The 12,619-nt window shown below is 34.7% G+C and overlaps 1 long non-coding RNA gene across 1 annotated transcript; it reads left to right on the top strand.

Annotated features, from left to right (window-relative positions):
* The first annotated feature begins 3,767 nt into the window (after positions 1-3,767).
* Positions 3,768-7,789, top strand: LOC148782696 (uncharacterized). The gene is made up of 2 exons (XR_016052777.1): positions 3,768-4,828; positions 7,488-7,789. It is a non-coding gene; the product is annotated as an uncharacterized LOC148782696 (long non-coding RNA).
* The last annotated feature ends 4,830 nt before the right edge of the window (positions 7,790-12,619 follow it).

Below are 12,619 nucleotides of genomic sequence, written 5' to 3'. Positions count from 1 at the left end.
GTATAGTAACTTTTTGTTTAGGGGTATTTTAAAAAATTAATCAAGTGTAAACTAAAAATTCTTAATAAAAACAAAAATATTTATTAAAAATAATGGACAATGACATCACCGATATGATGTATGATGTCACTCACAAGATACATTAATTTTTTTTTAACTACTAATAAAATGTCACTATTTTTTTTATAGAAATATCCATTCTACCTTTTTAAATGACCAAAAATACCCCTACTTGAAAAATTTTGTATTACAATCCAAGGGTATTTTAATGTCAAAAAATATTAAGCACTTTAAAGGTCCACACCACCGAATAGCGTAACCTAACAAAACTCTTTCTTAAATAAGTCATTGTCCCTTAAGCAATTAGTTGTGCACCAGCTAATTGGGGTAAAAGAACAATGTATAAGCAATAAAAAATACACGGAATCAAAACCAACAGTAAAAAAAGCAAGCAAAAGTATCCAACCATCATAAAAAATATTATTTAACTAGGTTCAGCAATGAGAAACAAGGCCCAAAAATAGGGTTGGCAATGGACTCGAACCCGACCAATACCCGCTGGGTATACCCGATATGGGTCCGGGTAAAGGTCCAAGTTTTGGACTCACAGGTAGGGTCCGGGTCCGAGTCCAATAAAAGATACTTTGATAGTCTCGAGTCCGGGTACGGGTCTAGCTATACCCGACCTGACGGGGTACCCGGATCCGAATTTTTAGTTTACCCAAAGGCCAAAGCCCCAACTCTAAAATTGTTTCAATATTTTTCACCTTCCTCTAGTTCTTCAAACGGCCAAACCTCATCGCCATCCTTCCTCTCTGCAATTTTCCCTCTCTCGGTTTCTTGGAGACATAGGTCTCTTTCTATATCGGATGTTTCTATATCTCTTTCTCTAATAGCCCACCCCTCAAAAATTAGTTCTATGTTGTTTACAAAAAAAGGAAGCTCATAGTGAGGGTGACTATGGACCTGACCAAAACTGAGACCTGACGGGATAGACCTAAGACCTAACGGGTACGGGTCCAACTTTTGGATCAGATTAGTCGGGTCCAAGTTCAAAACCTGTACCAAAATACATTCGAATCTAGATCCGAGTCCAAGTCCAGCCGAACCCAACCCATACCTGACCCATTGCCACCCTTACCCAAAAGCCTTCAACAACAACTTATTAATTCAACAACGAGAAACAAGGCCCAAAAGTTTTAAAAGGGCTGTAAGGTTCCATTTTTAAAACACAGTCAACAGTGCTCAGTTCATCTTTCACAAATTCTCCCTCTAGAATAAGGGACATAACAACCCCATAAGAAAACATACACTGTTCACTCACTCTCTCTCTAAAAAAAAGGCTTTTCAATCGCTAAAATCTCTAAACGAAGAACAAATCATAACCGTTGCATTAGTATTCAATCCAATGACACAAAACAATTGAGGTAAAAGGTCAAAAAGATAACAATCATACGTGCTAAAGTGGCATAAATGTAATTTGGCTTCATATAAATAACACTCTTAAGCCGTAATATGTCAAATAAAGCAAAACCCTCTAAAAATCTTGCTCTGCAACATTAAAATGCCACGTGAACTAGGGTTTGGATGTGGCCAATTGCTGCATAGGAGTGCACTGATGTGTATCATCTGTGCGCATCTGTTTGGGCGAAATGTAAACGATGAGATCATTTATTTTTAGTATAGGGAGATAATAATCATAACTGATGTAAACTTAGGTATTTGAGGATGTGTTATTGACGGAGCATAAAATCTTAAATAAAATATTTTGGATGTTGCGATGCTCTTTAATCCATCGGATTTCACATCCAATGGGAAATAATTGTTATGATTAGCGTATACCCAAAAGCGTGAGACATTAAGGGCATAAAATAATTGGTAATTTTTTAATAACTAAAATATTCAAACAATGTTTAAAACTTCATTGGTGTAGATCATGAATTGCAAATGTACACCAAGAATCGATGGGAACCAACCGTGTCCCTAATCAGAATTAGGAACCTATATGATTCCTATAGACTTGAACCTAGCGATTTTATTGGGGATTGGTGTGTAGAAGGTTAAAGTTGAAATTTAGAGGTCAACACTGGCCCAATATTGAGCACTTAGAAGTACTTTTATCATTTTTTTGAAGTGTAAAGTTGAAATTTTTTTAAAATGATAGAAATATGTTCCGTATAAAGTTTTAGGATACTAACTTCTAAAATATCATTATATTTTTTGTAAAAAATTAACTTAATGATTAAATTATCCGTTAAAATAATTTTTTAAACAAATAATTTTTTGATGTATATAACGATAACTATCCATTCTTACTTTTAACTTTTGGATTTTAAAGGGTTATTAGCTGTAAATAAACAAGTCAGTATCATTGCGATATAATAGAACCATATTCTAAAAAGCCATGTTTGTGATATTTGTATGACTTCAAAAATTGCATACTCCCTGTATTAATCCTAATAATCAATTTTAAAAAATAGAATTTCAATTTTCGTTTTAAATATAGTTAAAATGGGTCCTCCTCCAACAATGAATCTAGACCATCTATTTGATAATTTCATTATATAAGCTTTTGCAAACTCAAAATCGTTTTTTCTTTTTCCTTATTGTTTTTTTCTTTTTTCTCATTGTTCATCTAATAATAATAACGCGATCAAAAAATTTTGAAAAAAAAAAAAAAATCTTTCTAAGGTCTAGATCTAAGCATTTTATCCAAATAGACGGCCTATATTAATTGGGTTTAAAAAATACTTTTTAGGATGTATTTTTAAATTTTACTTTTCTGGAATTATTCATTGGAATGCAAAGAGCGTGTATTTAAAAGTTGCCGCCAAATAAATGGCCCTAATATAGTTTTTGAAGATTGTTTGAATATATTACCATACAAATATTGTATGAAACTACGTCTAATGTAAATAAAAGTCCAAAGTCTTCTTCTGAAACGGCCAAAGGATCAAATTGCTTTATTTTTTTCACCAAACCAAAAAAAAAAAAAGGCTCTGAAGCCAATTTGACAACATTAGATAAACCCACTCATTAATGTCTTTATTTAGGTGGTTTTTATATTTGATAATATGAGCAACTCGCTCGCTTAGGGTTTCTACAAGAGAATAATTTTAGCTTCATTGCTTCCTTTTTTCTTGGGGGGTAGTTTAGCGCCCGGAATGGTTCCCCTGGAGCTTAATAGTATTAACATAAAAAATTGTCGTTTTATGGAAAAAAAAAAAAAAAAAAGCCAACTTTCAATAAATTAGATCCTCTTTTTCAAAAGATGTAAGACACCAACTTTGCTTCTATTTTTTAATCTTATGTTTATTAGCATATGTATTATGGTTTAGTATCGTAATTTTTCAAATGATTTCACTTCATAAGTAGATAAATTATATTGGTCTCCAGCACCTCATTATTAAGATAAATTTCTCTGTAATTTAATTTACTTAAGATATCATGGAGAACAACAGTCAATATATTGTGATATTTCTTTTTTATTTTATTTTTTATTAAAATTTAGCATTTTTCTTAGTGCTTTCATGTTGCACATGGATTTTTTTTTTTTGAGTAAATCGTGCTTTTTTAGTAGTCATATTGAAATTTCGGTTTTAAAATTCTAATCCACCTAAGCCAAATTAAAACTTTCCTTCCCTTTAAAATCCAATCCCTTTAGCCTATCCAGATTAAGTAGAAGTTATCATATATCTTTCAAAGATTTTTATTTCCTAATAAAGTTTGGGAAAAGTTTATATGGAGCCTAGCCTTCCATTGTTACATAAAACAAGAGAGGGAGGTTTTATAGGATAGAATCTTAACCAGTTCTGCCATTACTATAGACTTCCTCTGTTCAGCTATCTTCATTTTCTTCTGTTTCCTTTCAGGTTTCTCTCCTCTTCTTCTGTTTCTTTTCAGGTTTCCAGTGCCTTATCAGAGGCAACACAGGCATTCAAGGTAGAAGGCAAAACACAGGCATTCTTTTCCTGCATCTCCTTTTTGCGCAATGGGGTCTTTGTCGAGCATCCTCCCCGACGAACTCGTCGAGAAGATCCTTTTGTGCTTCCCATTGAAGCATCTCTTGCGTCTCAAAAGCGTATCGAATCATGGAACGAATTGCTCACCTCTCCCGACTTAATTAAATTACATTCCCTCTCTGTTATGCCGGAATTGGATTCTCAGCCTTGTGTGCTCTATCTGGATTGTACGAAAAACAAAGTCATGTTTCTTTACCATTTCAAGGAGATGCTCTTCCATGGCACTTCAATGATCCATGCACCAAGGTGGGGTTCCATGGTTGCGAGCCGTGGTGTTCTGTGTTGCTTGAGTAGGTTGACTGTTGCCATGCAAATGTGGGATTTCTTTTACATTGTGAACCTGGCCACTGGTCGACGAACCTCCATTACTGATTTTCCTGGCTCTTGTGTGCACCACTTCCGGTTTTATTTTGACCAGGTGTACCATAATTTCAAGATTTTGGCTCAGGTTGATTGATGTATCAATCGACCGAGGTAAATGACATAATGTATGCAATGTTTGATTCGTTGTCGGGGCAATGGAGGAGGCCTGGAAACTCGGTACCCGACCGCTCCTGGGCCTCAGCGACCATGGTCTCTGTACGAAACACTTGCTACTACATGTACAAAGACAATCGCAATCTTGTGGCTTTTGATATGCAAAGAGAGGAAGGAGAGATCATTTTGGTTCAGCCATGGCTTCAAGGTGCTAAGTTTGGAATTTTAGAATGGGACAATCGTCTAGCCTTGATAGAATCAACTGAAGAGCTCAGACCGAAGGTGTCGGTTCTCAGCGAAAAAGAAGTTCAGCGAAGTGGCTCATGCAGGTAACCATTTTCGACATATGCAGCCTTGCTGTTTGTTTGGATTTGGGAAAATACTGATAATGTGGGGTGGTAGCGGGTTTTGGAGATATGATTTCAGAAGCGGGGAATTAATCTCATCTTCTGATTATATTGATGTTGAGAAATGTGGAAGTTTCATAGCCTATAACCCCACTCTCTACTCTTGGGAGTACAATTAATACATATATGTTCAAAGATTTTACAGCAAGCTTCAATTAGAGGGTTTTCAACTCTTGTTACAGCTAACTTCAAACATTTTTAAGGTTACACCTAACTTAAACTTCTTTGATATTTCTATGGTGTGGCTTCGTATGCTGCTGGTGCAGCATCCACCATTATCTTCATCAAGGGATGATGGATGATCCTCTGTCATCTTCCCAATTCATCAAGGGATGATAGATAACCCATTGTTATGCCTTAATCACATAATTTGTGGTGAACTTACTTAGAATACAGTGCTTTTTCTCTTGTTAGATGGCTTGTCTTTATTTATACTATTTATTATGTTCTGCATAGAAATTAAGCCACAATTAATGGTAGCACATGCTTTGTTAAAATAAAAAGGACCTTCTTATTAAGAAGAATAAGGGTTACTAAATTTTTTAAGAGACAAGGTTTAAGGAAATTAGGACTAATGTTTGATATTAGAAGTATATAAATGCTTGAAATATTTGCTATCTGGATATACCATTTCAAGAAAGTACAAACATCGATTTAGTCATTTTCTTATATGAAAATTTACTTCTTATATTTGATTAACATTTTTTATTATTTGAAAAGCAATCAGTATTAGTTTGAAATAACAATTTTATATTTTAAAATTACTCGTTGCACCAGGGTGTCACACAGGCTGTAGGCTGGTTAAAAATAAAAAAGTACGCTGGTTAAAAATAAAAAAGTTGATAGCCTTTGTTGATTTCACATGATATTGTAACACAACCACAAGGACTGCAAATTTCTGTAGCAAATGAGCAGCCATCAGTGTTGAGCCTTATGCAGCCATCAGCAGTGTTAAGCCTTATCAATCCAACAAGCCGAGTCCTCCAACATAGTTCTCGTCTCGAATCTTATTTCTCGTCTCGAATCTTATGGCACATGTGTAAATGTGATTGGGATCTCTAGGTTTACCTATTCTTTCATTTTTAATGGATTGTTTTCTGATTGAGATGAATGGATCCATGGATCTATGTTTCTATATTAGATTCATATTCATGGATTAGTGCTAAATGAAAAGAAATGACTATCTTTGGATTGAGCCCACTCTCTCAAAAATGTGGACTTCCAATACTTCCCATAAATGGACCTCCAGTCTTTCCTATAGTCTTTGTTCCTTTCCTGACATACACCATAGCCTTGAGCAGAACAAGGCTAGCCAAGATTTTTTGAATCCACTTTAGCCATTTTAGAAATAATATTCTTGAACTGCCTTTTTTAATTGGAATTTGCTTTTCCATGCCAGCTGCAATAGAAATCCTAAAGATGAAACACCGAGAAGCTACATGTTTGCCCTGTTCCTCTTCTCGCTAATTATGGAGCCAGAGGGAAACAGAGGTACTCGTTGCTTTTGAGCTAATGTTGAACGGGATCCTTATTGAATGAATTACATGTAAAAAACAGGGGAGACAGGGGATGACAACGTACATTGATAGTTTTAGGGAAAATTTCATTTAAAAAAGAGGGGAGAGAGGGGATGAAAAGGTATGATGATAGTTTTAGGGAAAATTTAGTGCCGCTTGAACGAGAAAAATTGGGAGCAGCCATTGCAAAATAAGTTTGAAGTAGGGGACTTAATGTCTTACACAGCCAAATTCCAGCAATTTTGCCATCGTGTAGAATTAACGTTGCTCTCACTTTGGACTGTTGTGCCTCTCTCTTATTCTCCCTAAGGGACTTCCTTACGAACACACAAAGAAGCACTATGAAGAAATCATGTACAAATGGCCTTGTTCTCACTTCTTATTCTCCTTAACAAACTTTCTAACAAGCTGCCCAAGAAGCAGTATGATTAAGACAATTTAAAAGGTCACCTAAATCCAAAGACACCATAAAAATGAATATGGTAGTGGTCAGCAAAGCGTGAAAATGAAAATAGTAGTGGGTGCAAGTTTAAATGGATCTCAAAGTGTAACCTTCTGTTGTGAACTGCCAACACAGAATTAGGGGAATGGCAAACAGTTCTGATCGACCCAACACGAATTTGAGTCCAGGCTCAGATATCGGATCTGGTGTCTCAGGTTCTAGTCCAAATGATCTCGACCAGACCTGGGTTAGTTCTAGGTTCGGGTCCATCCTGGACCTTTTATGGTCGGGTCCAGTCTGGCACAAGTCAAGCTGACCAGAGCTGATATTTATGAACACATATATGCAAAACATAAACAGGGAAAGAAAGAAAAAGAACATGAAAACGTCTTAAGGGGTAAACAAAGAAGCACCTTTACGTTGTGATGCATCATTGTACCTTTATGTGCCAGCAATGGAGCTAACATATATGGAAAACATAAAATGGGAAAGAAAGAAAAAGGACATGAAAATGTCTTCAGGGTAAACAAAGAAGCACCTTTACATCGTGATTCATCATTGTACCTTTATATGCCTGCCATGGAGCTAATATACAAGATATCCATGTACCTTACATGTGCAGGTCATGGATTATGCATCATGTATATGGATTCTCCCAATCCATGTGCTCGACAATGATGACAGAATACCCCGCATCGCCATGCGACTAATTCCTCCAAGGAAGCTCGAAAAGTCATCTTTTTCATCCTTTATATACCTCACAAGGTACTCATCTCTTCTCAGAAAATGCAATCAAGTAATGGTTGGCTTACAAACCATATTCTGTACATTGGCTTGCACCCCACCTTGGTCCTGCCGAACAACAAGCTTTCCAATGCTTTCAACAATAATGCAAGAGCACAAAGATTGCCCCACTTTATCCAAGAATTTGTGTTGAGAATTATGTCAATTGGTATAAAATATTTATGAGAATGACACCTGTCAACTGTGCTAGAATCTGAAACATGTAAGGCAAGAATTCTCATAAATCTTCTGCCAGTCTAGTTCGAACTAAGGGTGTAAACACAGTGGAGTATCTTTGAACAACATTCTTGAAGAAAGCTGTAAAGATAATAATTTTCATAAATCTTGCGCCAGTCTAGTCCAGAACTAAGCGTGTAAACATATGGGGCATCTTTCAACAATTTTCTTAAAGAAAGCAGTAAATGATTCAAACAAGTAAAATTTAAAGGCTTGTTAAAATCTACTGAGGAATGTTAAAAATGAAATCACAGATTTTAGAAACTTTATGCTCACCATTATTAGTGGGAAAGTTCCTACACCATCATATTAACAGCACACATAGTGCCCAATAACCAGTCACTTGGATTATGTATAACAAAAGTCCCACAAGTGAATCTTTTGAAATAATCCACAAGGAGGACTAATTTCATATTTTGAAATCTATTTTTGTAATAAAAAAAAGAAAAGAAAAAGAAAACTAAGCTCTAATACCTTATCACTTCATCTTTGGACAGTCCAATAAACAAATTTGGATTGTGGAATCCCTCTGATTATCAAATAGCAATGCTGAACTAGGTAGATTCATACAAGACTAATACAGTATAAGGAGATGCATCACTTTCTATTCATAGATTACACAAATACGTATACTTTTCTTTCCTTTTCTTTTTGAGGGAACTGAAATCTATTTCTGACCATCCAACTTTTTCAATGACCACGTTCTACAAAATTATCTCATAAAAAAAAAAGATTTTGTTACCTTGTTTTTTGAAGGAAACACAATCTATTTCTGACTAATTTTTCCAGTGATCATAATTCTTATGAATTACCTAGTAAAGAGGAAATATATTTAAGGAAATGTGTAGAATGAGGGCACTGATTTGATCGAGTTTGAGCTGAGGAACTGCAAATGCCAGCCATTGCTTTCATGATTAATGGCTATGGAAGGTTGCTATAGGGTGCGGTTTGTATAGAGTCGAGGCTCTAAACAATCAAAGTAAAGCCCACCTTAAATTAACAAGATCGTCATCTAGCAATATGTTGCACAGATGGAACTCATCATCTTTACCTGATCACAGACAAATAGTGCTTTAAACTTCCCTTTCATAGTTCCAATTGCTCTTTCTTTGCAAGATATCTACATTTTCTCCTTTAGCTCGCTCACTTTTTCTGTCGTATTTTTTGATTCACCCATTATTTGGGAACTTTTGTAATGACTAACTTTCATTTCAAGACAACACTTTTTCTAATTAAAAAGGAAATAATATTTCTCATTTCCGATTTCCGAACATTAACAGTTTTCCATATCACTTAGCCATCCAGTTTATGCTTTCTTCTGATTGTTCTCATCTCATAATATATTGAGGTGTTTAGTTTGAATATTTCACTTTTCTGATGAAGTACCTGATTTAGCATTACAATGTCTTAGAACTTGCTGATTGTATCCTGTCCACCTAAATTATAGCTGTAGAAACATATTGTTATTGATTGTTTAAATATTTACCGGCATGCAAGAATGTTTGTTAGTCTGATAAGTACTGATTAAATGTTGACCTTTGAATCTGCGCACACATTCTCACGCAGTTGTGTAAGGTTGGATAGTTAGGCAGGTTTTTCGCATTTCGTAATATTTAGTCTTTAAGAATTACATCAATGAGCAATCATCAGTACAGGACTTTATTTAAAGCTATAACTGGCATCTAGAAACTCTAAAATTTGGCCTAAAATGGACTGGAAAGTATGCTATAGTCCAATAGACTATTTCTTTTGGGTGAATAGTCCAATGGACTATGAGAAATCATAATTCAGAGGCTACATTCCACCATCCTTTCCCCCAGATGGATGGATGGAGATAAGTATGTCCGGATCAACATTCCTACAGACCCACGGAGTTAATCTCCAATCATCTGTTAACAGAAGAGATGATGATTTAGTCTTGTACTATGGTTTTCCAGAGTCCATTAGAACCATAGTATACTTTCTCAATATGGATGAGACTTTCACTGAGAATATGCAAACTAAAACTGGAATGGGCATTTCTATTCAGCGAAAATCTGGAACCCAAGATTGGGGCCATTTGACGCCTGCATTGAACAAGCTGCAAATGGTTTTAGATTCTCTTCAGAGAAATGTCATGCAAGTGAACAAAACAGTAAATGAAGTTTCACTCGGAAGTATGCACCCTGAACGCCAATGATGTTTCCTTTGCTAAATTCAGATATGTTATTATGTTCATTATTCTATTCCCTACTTTCTTACACAGTGGAAGATATTAGAAAGAAGCTTATTGTTCAGGATAACACATTGCATCTCCTGATGAGAGAGGGCAACCTTCAATATACCTTTTATTTTTCTATTCTTGAGGTTACTTCAATTCTTTCTAACGTAAAGAAATTTAGTTTGAATGGGAAGCAGATATTTTTGATGCAGATATATCCTTTTAAAACTCAACTATATTCTAAACTTGCATACTCCTCTTGCAGTTTCCACACTTTTAAGGCTATTCTAAACTCGCATACCCCCCTTGCAGTTTGCACACTTTTAAGACTAATTTGCACTAAAATTAACTTGAGCCAAAATATTTTAAATGAGAGGATCAGCTCAAGGACCTGGAGGCAATCAAATCTCACCTAATCAAATTAGAAAGGAATCTGCCCTTCCCAAGTTAGAGGAGATGGGCGTGTGCTAAAATCAATACCTGGTGAGATTGAAATGCATTTGTCAAAAGATCAGATCTGAGATATGCACCAACTTCACCAAAGAAATGCAGGTATTGGAAGCGAAGGAAAAACTTTCAGTTTTCCATATGAATTTCTTTGAATTTTAAATTACATGAATAAAACAAAGAACCTACACTTACCTGTTTCAAAAGTATTTAGCCTGAAATAACTATTGCCAATTTCTTTAAAAGTCAATGTAGGGTGTTAGTGTCCAGATAATTTTGTAAAGAAAACCCTTTTTGGTGTGTTCTTAGAGACTGGGGGTACTCCCTTTCTGGATGAAAAGAAAAACTGCTGACTGCTGCTGAATGTCAGCCTTTGCTTCTGGCAGAGTATATTATATTCCAATTGATTTCATGGTTTAAGAATCAATTGACACGTTCACCATTCATTGAAACGATTAAGATGGAGAAAGAGTGTTCATCCCTGATTTCCTTATATTTGAAAATTTTACTCTTTTTAAGCTCCATAGCATGCAGTTTGACTTTTATTACTTCTCTCATAGTCCATGGAAGATAGTAAAATTATCAAAAGGGCAAGCTTTTTATGCTTCTCCTACAACATAAAACGTATATGCTTCTCCTTATCCAACCGTCCATTCTGAATAGCCGGACGAGATGACCTGAATCACAATGTCACGTCTCTACACTATTTTATTATTATATTTTTCTAAAAATTATTTGAGTCCAAATTTTGGGCGTCCACTCATCTCTTAAACTCCCACTTGTAAAAAGTATAAAAAAATATTACCAATAAAATAAATTAACTAAAATGCCCTGACAATTTCAAGCGATATTTTGGTCCTTCTATTTTATCGAAATATTTTTTTAAATATTTTTCATAGGTGTTCGCCATTGAGAAGATAATACGTACCAAATTTCATATTCATACAATTAGTGGAAAAAAAACTGAAATAAAATATTTTGTGGCGTCGGATTTAGATCGAGCAGTGTGTGGCTCACTTTATCTAAATTTGATGGCTGGATGGGAGGGAAATTTTTTTTTATGTAGGGCAAGTATAGAAATCTTTCCCTTATCAAAAAGCAAATATAGTAGGAATATTTCTATTTGTTTTCATGATCCCAAGTCCTAAGGATAATTTTCATTTTGAAGAACTTGCGAAAATATAATGAGATTCTATAATGTCAAATTTGTTAACATATTATTGACCATTAGATGTGAAATTTGAGGGGTGGAGAGATGTCATTGATTGGACACAATCTCCAAAATAAAGTATTTTACCTCTCTTGATGGAGCTAACCACGATTCGTATAGTCGATCCCAATTAGTTGATAAAAGGTTGGATGATGATGATAATAATAGAGAGATACTCATGTGGGTATGGTTTCCATAAGGTTGTAACCTTAAACAATCCAACTAAGGTGCACCTTCAAATTTTATCATATTATATAATTTTGATGTAAAATGTTCTTAGGATTATCTCAAAATCTATTTTTATATCTAATTATAAAATTTTAAATTCTAAAAAAGGTTAAAATTAAGTTGATCTATAAACATATGAAAATCTTGAAAATAGACGGTGTAGATAATATGTTGCAAGATGCATTATTTTTGAGATTCAAAATATTTTATTTTTCATAGTCATACATCTCAATGTTGAGATGATCAATCACAGGATTTTTCAACATTAAAACAATCTTTTCCGATGGATTTTTGAGTTGCATCTGTATTTCTACATTTTAAGGTTGCAACCTTATATAAACTTTTTCCCTTATCAAAAGAGATTGGTTCATTAAAGATGATGATGATGATAGAGAGATAAACATGTATTCTTGAAGAGAAAAGTTTATATAAAGCAGAGGCTCTAAACCATCAAATTAGAGCCCATCTCAAAATTTCACTAGAAGAGGTTATATTGATACCCTAGTATTCTCAAATTGATCATCTTAACATCAAGATGCATGGCCATGAGAAAAAAATGGATTTCAAGTTTTGAAAATAGTATATTTTGTGACGCATTTTTGGACCGTCAATTTTCAAAATTTTCAAGTTTTCATAAATATGTCGATCT

Source organism: Amborella trichopoda, chromosome 3, assembly GCF_054954075.1.
Source record: "Amborella trichopoda isolate Santa Cruz 75 chromosome 3, AtrichopodaSantaCruz75HAP2 v2.0, whole genome shotgun sequence".
In the NCBI taxonomy this organism is placed as follows: domain Eukaryota; kingdom Viridiplantae; phylum Streptophyta; class Magnoliopsida; order Amborellales; family Amborellaceae; genus Amborella; species Amborella trichopoda.
This window is presented reverse-complemented; position numbering and strand designations above follow the sequence as displayed.